Below are 12580 nucleotides of genomic sequence, written 5' to 3' on the forward strand. Positions count from 1 at the left end.
AGGAGAGGTCATCTGAGATATTGATGCCCAGGAGGGTGAAGCTGTGGACCCTCGTCACACAGTCATCATCTATGTAGAGGGGGAGCGGGTCAGACCTGTGCTTCCTGAAGTCCAGAATGATTTCCTTTGTTTTTGTGGTGTTTAGGATCAGGTTATGAGCCCAGCACCACTCGTTCAGATTCAGGATTTCATTCCTGTAGGCAGACTCATCTCCCCCTCATCTGCAAACTTCGCCATGGTGTTACTGGCATGGACAGGTCTACATTTTGTGCATAGAGATTGAGAAGCATCTATCATTCTGAAAATATTTGACAATGTACCATCATATATCTTCCAGCAAGATTTGTGACTACATTTTGTATTTTCATTGGAATATTCTTTTTAACCAAAATACCCACACCTCTTGCTTTAGAATTTAAAGAAGAAGCTACTACATATCCAATCCAGTCTCTCTCTTTAACTTCAAATATTATTTTTCAGTTAAATAAGTTTCTTGCAAAAAAGATGTCTACATCAAGGTACATCAATGGTCTTTTCCTTTTTCACCATCCTGTTTAAACCATTCACATTAAAATTTATGAATGTAACTGTATTACTCATCTTCCTAATTCACTATTTCTTCCACCTCTGCCTGTAAGTCTTCCTCCCATAACTCTATTGTTCCAGACCCAGTGTGCATACACAACTCTCTTCTGGCAATCCAAATAAAAAAAAGAAAAAAGAAAGAAAAGATAACTAAATTAAAATTACGATATAATATTTTGCATTCATATAAATATGAAAAAAATGATTCAAAGATCGAAACAGCGTTATTATGAGTTAGGTGAAAGAGCACATAAGGTTTTAGCTTGGCAATTAAAAACAGAACAAGCATCAAGAACAATTAATGCAATTAGGAAATATTTGAAGATTACTTATAAACCTCAGGAAATTAATGAGGAATTTTTTTAGATTTTATAATGAACTTTATACATCCGAAAGTAGACAAAATACTGAGCAAATTGATTTGTTTATGGCTAATTTAAATTTGCCATCATTGACTCTGAAGGATATTAATGACTTAGATAGTCCTTTTATGGAATTGAAATTAAAGGAAGCACTGCAATCAATGTCGGGTGGAAAGTCCCCGGGCGAAGATGGGTTTACAGTAGAATTTCATAAAGAATTTAACGATTTGTTGTTTCCGGTTTATATGTAAGTTTTGAAACAGGCAACTGAGATGGGTTCATTTCCAGAATTGTTTTGAGGGCATTGATTACTGTTATTCCAAAGAAAGATAGAGATCCATTAAAAGTGTTTTCTTACTGACCAATATTGTTATTAAATGTAGATTATAAAATTGTGGCAAAAGTATTAGCTAATAGATTGGCTAATTATTTACCAAAATTAGTACATGTTGACCAAGCTGGATTTATAAAAGGTCGATATTCAGTTCATAATGTCACTAAATTGATTTCTATAATTATTGCTGCTAAACGACAAGCTCATCAACCAATGATAATGGCGTTGGATGTGGAAAAGGCTTTTGATAGGGTTGCGTGGAAATTTCTATTTAAGGTTTTAGAAAAAATTCAATTTGGACCATACTTTACCACCTGGGTTAAAGCTTTATATACTAATCCTATAACACAAATAATGACGAATGGTCTGATTTCATTGGCTTTTACATTATCTCGATCAACCAGACAAGGTTGTCCTCTTTCACCAGCATTGTTTGCTTTGGTAATAGAACCTTTAGCTCAAGCTATTAGGCAAAATTTGGACATTAAAGAGTATAAGATTGATTTGTTTGCTGATGATGTTTTAATATATCTAATATATCCTAAAGAATCTTTGAGGGTGCTGCAAAATTTATTAAATCAATATGGCATATTGTCAGGTTAACTGGGAGAAGAGTGAAATATTGCAGATATCAAATGAGGATTATTTAGATTGTAGACAGATTACTAAATTTAAATGGTCTGATAATATTAAATATTTAGGAGCTATAGTTAATAAAGAATATCAGGACTTGTATATTTTGAACTATATACCTTTGTTGAATAAGATTAAAATTGATTTACAGAAATGGAAAGATTTGCCATTAACTTTAATTTGGAGAGTAAATTGTATAAAAATGAATATTTATCCTTGTATACAATATCTTTTTCAATCTATTCCATGTGTGATCCTGAATAAACTTTTAAAGAATTAAATAAAGTAATTTGATTATTTTTATGGAAGGGTAAATTACCTAGGGTTTCTATGCATAAATTAATGTAGCGATACGAATGGGGAGGACTTCAATTACCACATTTTTAAAGCTATTATGAAGTGGCACAGTTGAAATTCATTAATAGGTTGTTTGATGTTCAACAACCACCTATCTGGGCTAAAGTCGAAATGGATCAAATTTCTGAAAAAGAAATGAGTCCATTTATTTATAAATGGAATCCTTTATTGTTACAAAAATCTAAATTACCAGTATTAAGACATATACTGGATATATGGTATAAGCAGGATCAACTTATAGGCTCTAAAGGGAAAATTTTGATTAAATCACCATTGTATCAGAATAAACTAATTCCATTTTCTTTAAATAATCCTTATTTGAAAAATTGGAAATTGAAAAGAATTAGTATTATACAAGATTGTTTTGAGGCGGGTAAATTTTCTACATTTAATAGATTACAAGAGAAATTTGTTATTTCTGCAAATTCTATTTTTGCTTCTTATCAAGTTCGAGATTTTTTGTGAATACAATTTGGTAAGGATTTAATTTTACCAAGTCAATCTAAGTTTGAGATTTTAATGGTTGACAAGGAAACGAAAGGATGTATAGGTTGTTGCAAGAAAAGATGGATAAAGTTGGGCTGTATAGGACAAAAGAGAAATGGGAGAGAGATTTAGATATTAGGAGAAATGGTCAAATATGTGTATTGATAGTGTTACAAAACTAATTAATGTGAGATATAGTATGGTGAATTTGAAATATGGATTTAGTCTAACAGATTTGTGTTTTAGATATGGAGAAAAGACAATTACTTTTATGCATTGTGTATGGAAGAAAGTTAAATTTTTTGGGAAAAAGTTGTTAAATTTTTGAGAGATTTATTTACAATCAATTTGCAAATGGATCCAATGATGTGTTTATTGGGTTACATGAATGCTGTTACTTTGGGATTGGCTGATAAGCCACAATTAACATTTTTGCAGTTGGGGTTAGTGGTTGCAAGAAAATGCACAGCGATAACTTGGAGAAATGATGTGGAATTGAATATACAAAGATGGCATAATGAACTGCAATCGTGTTTATATTTGGAAAAAAATAACATAATTTGCGAAATAATTATTTTTTTGTTAAAATGTGGTGTTTACATTTGGATTGTATGGCTATTGATCTTAAGTAAAAGTTATGTAAACAGTTGGCACGTTGATTAATTAATTTTAAATGTATAATTTTTTAAGGCTACGAGGGGCGGGGGAGGGAGTTAAGCTGATGTAGGTAGTAGACGGAGGGACGGGGTGGGGGGATATTACCATTACCATTATTTTTTATATTTTGTATTTTTTCTTTTTCTTTTTTTATATATCTGTATTTGTATCTTTATATTTTCTCTCTTTGTAATATTTTGCAAAATTCTTAAATAATTTTTAAAAATATATACTTAGAACAAAACATGCAACTATATATATAAGCAAAAAGAACCATCCCCAATAGGTGTTGTAATAATGTAATCCAACACCACTTCCCTCTGCTTTACGAGCCATGACTGGAGTCACAATTACCCACATGATCCAATAGAAGTTAGAATCTCCCACCCTCCCCAACCCCCCGGTACTTTAAATCTTGATTCCAAACTTAGTTAGAAGGAAAAAAAAACATAAAATACACAAAATGGACAATAATAGAGAGAAAAGTAATTAATATATATCTTGAATTACTCCTCCTTCTCAGAACAGCCAAAAAATTCAGTCCATTAAAGAAGTTAAAACATTAACCGATCATCATATTCTTCACTCCCTCTGAAGAAATGGGAGATTTTATTCAAAAAGAACTTGTTTTCTTCACCCAGTATGAAGATCTTAAAAGCTGTTGGGTGGAGCAGAACAAACCTCTATCCTTTTTCCCCCAAAGAATCTTCTTAAGTGGATTGAATTCTCTTCTTTTTAATAAGCTGCACTTATATCAGGGTAAAACAAAACTTTGGGAACTTCATATTGAAGTGGGCCTACTGTCACTCTTGCCTTTGCTGCTACCAGAGATAAAATCTTCTCTTTGTCTGGTACCAAAGAAACTTAATCAATATAGATCGTGGATTTTGAGTTGGAAGCAGTTTAGGTCTAAGAGCTCTGTGTGCTCTTTCAATCGCTATGGAACGATGAAAAAGTTCAGCTTCCAACATCTCAGAAAACTATTCCAGAAGAAAACCAATCAAATCTTGCTTTTCTACACCTTCTTTGAAACACACAATCTTAATATTGTTTCTCCTACTAAAATGTTCCAATACATCGACCTTTTGCTGCAACGTCTTGTTCTCTATGTTTAAAGCTGCTGTATCTTCTACTATAGTTTACTCTATCTTCTACTTGTTGCAGATCTTCTTGCATTCTTTTCATTGAGCCTTCTAGTTTACTTAATTTTTTTCTTCATTTTATTGACAGCCTCCAACACTATTTATTTCTCCCTTTACATTTCCCCATAGCTCAACATTCAATGTATCTTTAGCCTTAGTCTTGTCTAATTTCTACAATTCTAGCTTCTTTTCTTTTTACCGCTTCTTCTTGCTGCTGCTGCTCTCCTTCTTGATCTTCATCCTCTTCACTATTAGTTGTCTGTGAGTCCAAGTCTTCTGATGTGCGCTGAAGGCCTCTGTTTTTCATGCATGCATGTACACACGTCACTTACGGGTTCTTCTTCTTGTATGTCATCTCACTGGGAGAGCAACGTCAAAAGATGACACCTCATAAGGATCACTCACCCAGGGAGCAGCCTGGATGCTAGCTCCCTACTTTTCAGCAAAGATAGGCCTGGCTTCTCTTCTTGTCTTTTCATCATGTTGGGCTCCAGGTAAACGAGCAGCAGCTTTTTCTTTTTCAGGAGACATGTCTAAAAATGTTGTATATGTCTTTCAAACAACTTTTAACCGATCAGAACATTACTTAACCTAATTTTTAAAAAGTTTTTCCAGGAAGGTTAGGTTCCACATCCTAATCCTAGCACATCATGTGATGTTCCCCCCACCCCCCCTAATCTTGCCTTTAATACTGATAGGAACAAACAAACTCTATACTCTCATAATTTCCCCTTTCAAGATACTTGGGAAACTAAATGGTCAAATGGTAGATAAGTGTCCCAGACCGGATGGAATGCACTCTCAGGTTCTAAAGGAGGTAGCTCTAGAGATTGTGGAGATATTGGTAATGATTTTTCAGAAATTGATGGATTTTGGCATGGTTCCAGTGGAATGGAGGATTGCAAATGTCACTTTGCTGTTTAAGAAGGGAGCAAGGCAGCATAAAGGAAATTATACACCTATTAGCCAGTGTCGGTGGTCGGGAAGCTGTTGGAGTCAATTGTCAAGGATCCACTACAGAATACCTGGTAGTGCATGAAAAGATTGGCCCAATTCAACATGGTTTCCTGAAACACAGGAGATGCAGTGGTTGTGGTGTACATTTGGACTTTCAAAATGTGTTTGGCAAAATGCCAATGTAGTATAAGGCTGCTAACCAAGATGAGAGCCCATGGGATTACAGGAAGGGTACTAGCATGGGTAGAGCATTGTCTGATCAGTGGGAAACAGAGAATAGAAACAAAGGGATCCTAATCCGATTAGTTACTGATTACCCGTGATGTTCCGCGAGGATTAGTATTGGAGTCGCTTCTTTTTACATTTTATAGAAATTATTTGGATTATGAAATAAATGGCTTTATGGCTAAATTTGAAGATATACCAAAATAGCTGGTAGGGTGGGTGGTGCTGAGGATACAGAAAGGCTGCAGAGAGACGTGGATAGGTTAGGAGAATGGGCAAAGGGGTGGTAAATGAAATACAATGCCAAAATGTATATGGTCATCCACTTTGGTAGAAGAAATGGATGAGAAAAATATTATTTAGATGGGGAGAAAATTCAAAATTACAAGATGCAGGATGCCCTAAATGTTAAAGTTGGCAGTAAAGAAGGTAAATAAAATGTTGGCATTCATTTCCAGAGGAACAGCATGGAAGGGGAGGAATGTAATGTTGAGATTTGGTGAGACCTCACTTGGAGTACTGGGTAGAGTTTTGGACACCTTATTTGAGAAAAGACAAGCTGGCATTGGAGAAAACATTTGTTGGCTCTTGGACTGTACAGGAGGATGAGGGGACCTCAGAGGCTGAAATGCTGAAAAGCCTGGACAGACTAAGATATGGCAAGGATGTTTCACATGGTAGGGAAGTCCTGTACAAGTGGGCACAACTTCAGGATAAAAGGGTGTCTATTTTAAACAAAAATGTGGCAAAATTTCTTTAGTCAGAGAGTTGTTGGTCTGTAGAACTTGTTGCCACAGGCAGCTGTGGAAGTGAGGTTGTTGGGTGTATTTAAAGCAGAGATTAACAGATATTTGATTAGTCAGGGTCTCAAGGGTTATGGGGAGAAAGCTGGGGAGTGGGACTAAGTGGGAGGATGGATCAGCTCATGATAGAATGGCAGAGCAGACTCAATGGGCCTCCTTCTGCTCCTATGTCTTGTGAGAGGGCATAAATATAAAGTGAGGGAGGTGGGATTTAGAAGAGACGTGAGGGGACAGTTCTTCACTCAGAGGCTGGTGGGTGTATGGAACAAGCTGCCAGACAAAGCAGTAGAGGCAACTATGTCAGCTTCCTTAAAAAAACACTTGGTTAATTACATGGATGAGTGGACTTGGAGGGTGCAATGAAGGCAGGTAGGACTAAAGCAAGAGGGCAAGTTGTTTGGCATGGACAGGCTGAGCCTATGGGTCTGTTTCTATACTGTAAGATTCAAAGAGATGCATGGCTTATTTTTTTTAAAATTTTTGTCATTCAGGTAATATTGTTTTTTTCAAAAACGCACAATAGAGTGGACACCTTTCATTCTTTTGAGGTATGAATATATATGCCTTTACATGGAAGACTGGTTTAAGCTTTTCATAATGTGCCTGTGAAAATACAGAGCAAATCCTATTTGCTATTTGGTAATAGACCCTGAACCATCCTGCCATGTCTTCAAAATCAGTGGAGTTTCAAACCAGAGCTTAAATACATTTCAGTCTAATATATGCTAATGTAATCTGCATATTTGGACTCATAATCATCAATATTATCTCTTAACAGATAATAGGGATAAAATTTAACACTGAGCTTTCTTCTGCATTAATATTCCCCTTTCCAGATTTGCAATCTTGTTCACACATAGAAATTTGCTGGTTTACCATTCTTTCTCTTTTAGACCGTCAGTATTGCTTCACTGCTTGCTTGAATTCCTCACCATATCAGCATAGGACATCTTTAGAAACTGCTAAAATGCAAAGGCACCTTTTAAAGAATCAGTTCAAAAGTGAAAAATAAAATGTCATATACAACTAGGATATGAAATAGGAAGAGAAGTTGGCAATCTGGCCTGTCGAGCCTGCACCACCATTTAGTAAGTCCATGGTTGATCTGGCTGTGATCTCAGCTCCACTTACACATCTGCATCCCACCATCCTTAAAGCTTCCACTCTTAAAACCTGAACTCATCTTTCGAAACACAGGATTGTGTGAAGTGGACCTCAAGACATGTGTCTTCCATTGGGCAGCTGAACAGCCAAATATATTTCACAGGGAGTCTGGGAACCTTCTGCCACCTTATGCTACCTCTGACCCAACGAAGGATAAACAGCAGAAAGTGCATCCTCGCTCTACAATAACTACCTGAAACATTAACTCAATAGAGATTTTGTCTCAGCTACTGAAATGAAGTGTGGTGGGTTTTATGGAGCACTCCTTTCATGAGAATGTTGTCATTTATGTTCTTGTACAGTACTTCCTAGAACGTTTGCAATGATAACTTTACAAATAAAAGAGGTGTGTGTTAACAATTTATTTTATTTTCATACGAAAAAAAATAAGCAAGGTTTTGCCTAGTACTTACTGTTCCATAGAGATAAGGCCAACTTAAGAGCAATTCTTTATCCATGACCACATTGGGGCTGCATCCTGCACCCATGATGAGCTCACCAACTTTATTAACTTTGGCTGCCAACTTCCACCTTGCCCTCAAATTCCCTTGGTCCATCTTTGGTACCTCTCTCTCCTTTCTCGATCTCTCGGTCCATCTTGGAAGATGGGCAATCTACCAACATCCTTTTCAAAGGACTACTGACTTCCAGCTACTTGGACTACACCTCTTTCCACCCAGTCTCTCCCAGTTCCTCCATCTCTGCTACATTTGTTAGTATGATAAGGCTTTCCTTTCCAGAACATCTGAATTGTTCTCCTTCAGTAAATATGGTTTCCCCTCAATGCAGCCCTCACCCGCATCTCCTCCAATTCCTGCTCATCTGCCCTCAGCCCACCCATCCATAACATAACAGGGATAGGATTCCCCTCATCCTCACCTGCCACCCCACCAGCCTCTGTATCCGATGTGTTATTTTCCGAATTTCAGCCACCTCCAATAGGATCCCACTCCAGACATACCTTCCCCTCCTCTTACTGCTTTCTGCAAGGATTGCTCTCTCCATTACACCTTATCCACTCATCACTGCCAAATAATCTCCCCTCCCATACCCCACATTGGCACTTATCCCTGTGACTAAACGAAGTACCTCATTTACACAACACCTCCTCCCTCATTACCAAACTCTCCTTCTACATGAGGCAATGCTTCACCTGCAAACCTGCAGGGGTGATTTACTGCATCCTGTACTCCTTTTACAGCTTCTCAATATTGAGGAGTCCGGGCGCAGAATGGGGAATCACTTCATTGATCATTTTCACTCCATCTGCCCAATCGTCCAGGTTCTCCCAGTGGCCAGCCACGATACTTCCACTTCCCGTTCCAATAAGGACATGCCTACTCATGTTCTACTGCACTGCCAAGTTGAGGCCATTCACAAATTGGAGGAACAGCACCTTATATTCCAACTTAGCAGGCCCCTGTCCAACTTCTCCAATTAATGGTAATCTCCATCCTTGTCTTTTCAAACCTTGTCTTCTCAGTTTCCCTCATCGTTCTGCCTCCATTCTTCCTCATCTTCCCCTCCCCTCTCTACCTACCCTCTATGCCTTCCTTCCTCCAGTTTCATTCTTTCTTTATCCCCTCCCCTCCCTCAATGCCTTCCTTCTCCAGCACCTTACTGCACTCCTTCCTTCTCCCTATCAGAATGCATTATCCTCAGCCTCTTCCTCCAGTCACCTCTGAGCTTTATTATTTTATTTCCCCCCCATTTCTTTCTCCCAATAACTGTACTCACCTATCATCTGCCAGCAGGTACTCCTCCCCCTTTCCACACCTAACCATTTTATTTGGGCTTGCTATTCCTGATGAAGGATTTCAACCTGAAACTATTGTTCTCCATTGATTACAGATGTGAGTAGTGAACAAAGCAACATCCTTCCATGGATGATGCCCAACCTGCTAAGTTCCTTCAGCATTTTTTGTGCTGCTCTGGTTATCCAGCAACTGCAGTCCCTTGCACTGACCTCCATTATAGTATATTATAAACCATTATTAAGTTTGCATAAATACCACGATACATAACTTTTGACCTTATCCCAAACAAATTCGGATTTCAGATTTATTATCAGAGTACATACACGACATCACATACAACCCTAAAATTCTTTTTCCTGTGGGCCAGGCAGAATAACCACTAATTGGTAGTGAAAAAAAATGTACACAATGTACTCATGTAAACAAATGTAAACAACTGTCTGTGCAATACAGAGAGGAGAAAAAAAAGCAAACCATAAAGTGCAAAAGTAAGAGTCCTTAAATGAGTCCCTGGATGAGTTTGTTGTTGAAGAGTTTGATGGTGGAGGGGTAGCAGCTCTTCCTGAACCTGGTAGCGTGAGCTTTGTGGCACCTATACCTCTTTCCTGATGGTAGCTGTGAGAACAGAGCATGTGCTGAGTGGTGTGGATCCTTGACGATTGCTGCTGTTCTCCAATGGCAGCATTCCCCATAAATGTTCTCGATGGTAGGAAGAGGTTTGCTCTGGGATGTGTCAACTACCTTTTGCAGCCTATTACACTCAGGGATATTGGGATCACCATACCAGACCGTGAAGCAGCCAGTCAGCACAGTTTCCATCACTCATGTGTAGAAATTTGCCAGAGTGTCCAATGTCATAACAAACCTCCACAAACTCCTGAGGAAGTAAAGGTGCTGACATGCCTTTTTCATGATGCCATTAGTGTGTTGGTTTCATGAAAGTTCCTCTGAGATAGTGACACACAAGAACTTAAATTTGCTCACCCTCTCTACCTCTGATCCACCAATGGTCACTGGATCGTACACATCTGGGTTTCCCTTTATGAAGTCAACAATTAGCTCCTTGGTTTTGGTGGCATTGAGTGCAAGGTTATTGTTGGTGCAACATTCAGCCAAGTTTTCAATCTCCCTCCTGTATGCTGGCTCATCACCTCTTTTTATACAACTGATTATCATGGGTATCATCAGCGAATTTGTAAATGGCAAGATTGTACCAAGCCACACAGTCTTAGATGTAAAGTGAGTAAAGCCTAAGAACATAGCCCTTTGAGATGGCATCCACTGTAGACCTGTCGCTACGATAGGCAAATTGGAATAGATCCATGTTGCCACTCATACAGGAGCCGATATGCTTCAACACCAGCCTTTCAAAACACTTCATCACCGTTGATGTGAGTGCCACTGGTTGGTAGTCATTAAGGCAGGATACCTCACTCTTCCTGGGCACCGGGGCGATTAATGCCTGTTTGAAACCAGTGGGTACCATGCCCTGCAGAGTGAGATGTTGAAGATATCATAAATACTGGGATGAATGGACTGATATATAATGAAGAACGAGAGGTGATCTTATTGAAGCATTCACAATTCTAAGGACATTAAATGAGTGGATATTGAGAAGATATTTTTTCTGGTGGGAATATTTAGAACTCAGGTCCTGGATTCAGAATAAGGATGCCCATTTACAAATGAAATGAGAACCAACTAGGATATTATAACTTGGGTTATGAGTATGATTCTCAGTAAACCATAGTTAATTGTCAGATAATTGAAACAAAGGATGGTCAAGAGCTACCGAGAGTAGTACTGAGGCCAAGATCAACCTTAGTATTTGTCAAAGTATTTCTGATAATTAATCATTTATTTTAACCAGGAGCAGTCTGTATGGACAAAAAGCAAACTGAACAATTCCAGAGTGTTTCTTCCAATTGTCTGAAAACATACATCCAGCAGTGGGACAGTCATGAGACAATGAGTTGGGACATTCTGAAGAGCTTGAAAGAATTTAATTGATTAGTTACATCTTTATTCAGCATAAAAATTTTATTCATCTGTGCAATTTCAATGGGATCAGATCCCTGATATATTTTTAAAAATCATAAAAAATTAAAACAGTTCCATCACCCAGGGTGTTTAAAGATCCAAAATTATACCAAACAAACCAAAGGTGCAAATATTATTGTGCATTCTGCATCTTTAAACACCCTGGGTGATGCAGCTGTTTTAATTTTTTATGATTTTTTTTAATATATATCAGGGATCTGATCCCATTGAAATTGCACAGATGAATAAAATTTTTAATGAGAGAAAATAGCCTTAGACCTGTACCTTATGTTTATTGATTTATTAATAATAAATTAAAACACTTCAATAATGGTTTTCATACTATATCTTTTGTGTTCTGAGTTATTTTTTTCAAGCATATGTTCTTCATCTTATTTTGATTTTGATTTTAATTTATTGAATTAAACCATAATTGAAAATTTTATTTAAACCATCTTGAATAGCTCAACCAACTAGCTGGCATTCATGCACTTCAGCCTTCCCAGAGCATATGGGACATGTAGATTGACCTATTGCTGAGTTCATCAGACACCGTGGTAAATACATTTCCAGTCTGGGTCTCAGAACAGCTGCAGGCAATGGAAATGTTATCTATTCTTTCCTTCTCTGCTAACTTGTTCCAACACTAATTGCTGCCCCCTGAACATAATCGTCCAAACAGATAAAACATAGAAAATTACAGTTTGGCTCATGACATTGTGCCTACCCATGTAACCCTACTCAACAATCTAAACTTTCCCTGCCTCACACCTGTAATCCTCTCTTTTCTTGCATTCATGTGCCTATCTAAGGGTCTTTTAAATATCCCTATTCCACCATCCCTTCCAATAAATTCCAGACACCCACTACTCTCTGTGCAAAAAAAAAGCTTAACCCATTAAGCTTTCTTCCCCTCACCTTAAACAAATTTGCTAGGAAAGGGGTGCTAGCTCTCCAACCTAACAATACTACTTATAATCTTGTAGATCTCTATTAAGTCACCACCCATCCTTTTTTGCTCCAAAGAGAAAAGCCCCAGCTCAGTTTACCTTGCCACATAAAACACATTGTCCAATCC

At 37.7% G+C, this 12580-nt stretch overlaps 1 protein-coding gene and 1 long non-coding RNA gene across 8 annotated transcripts in view; both read right to left on the reverse strand.

Moving 5' to 3' along the window:
* The window catches only part of b4galt2 (UDP-Gal:betaGlcNAc beta 1,4- galactosyltransferase, polypeptide 2), a 384372-nt gene that overhangs the window by 231938 nt on the left and 139854 nt on the right, over positions 1–12580 (reverse strand). The gene's annotated exons all lie outside the window — the stretch shown is intronic.
* Positions 514–10480, reverse strand: LOC138763898 (uncharacterized). Its single transcript, XR_011357879.1, has 3 exons — positions 10447–10480; positions 7418–7503; positions 514–692 (listed from the first exon to the last, which is right to left on the reverse strand). It is a non-coding gene; the product is annotated as an uncharacterized lncRNA (long non-coding RNA).

Source organism: Narcine bancroftii, chromosome 5, assembly GCF_036971445.1.
Source record: "Narcine bancroftii isolate sNarBan1 chromosome 5, sNarBan1.hap1, whole genome shotgun sequence".
Lineage (NCBI taxonomy): Eukaryota > Metazoa > Chordata > Chondrichthyes > Torpediniformes > Narcinidae > Narcine > Narcine bancroftii.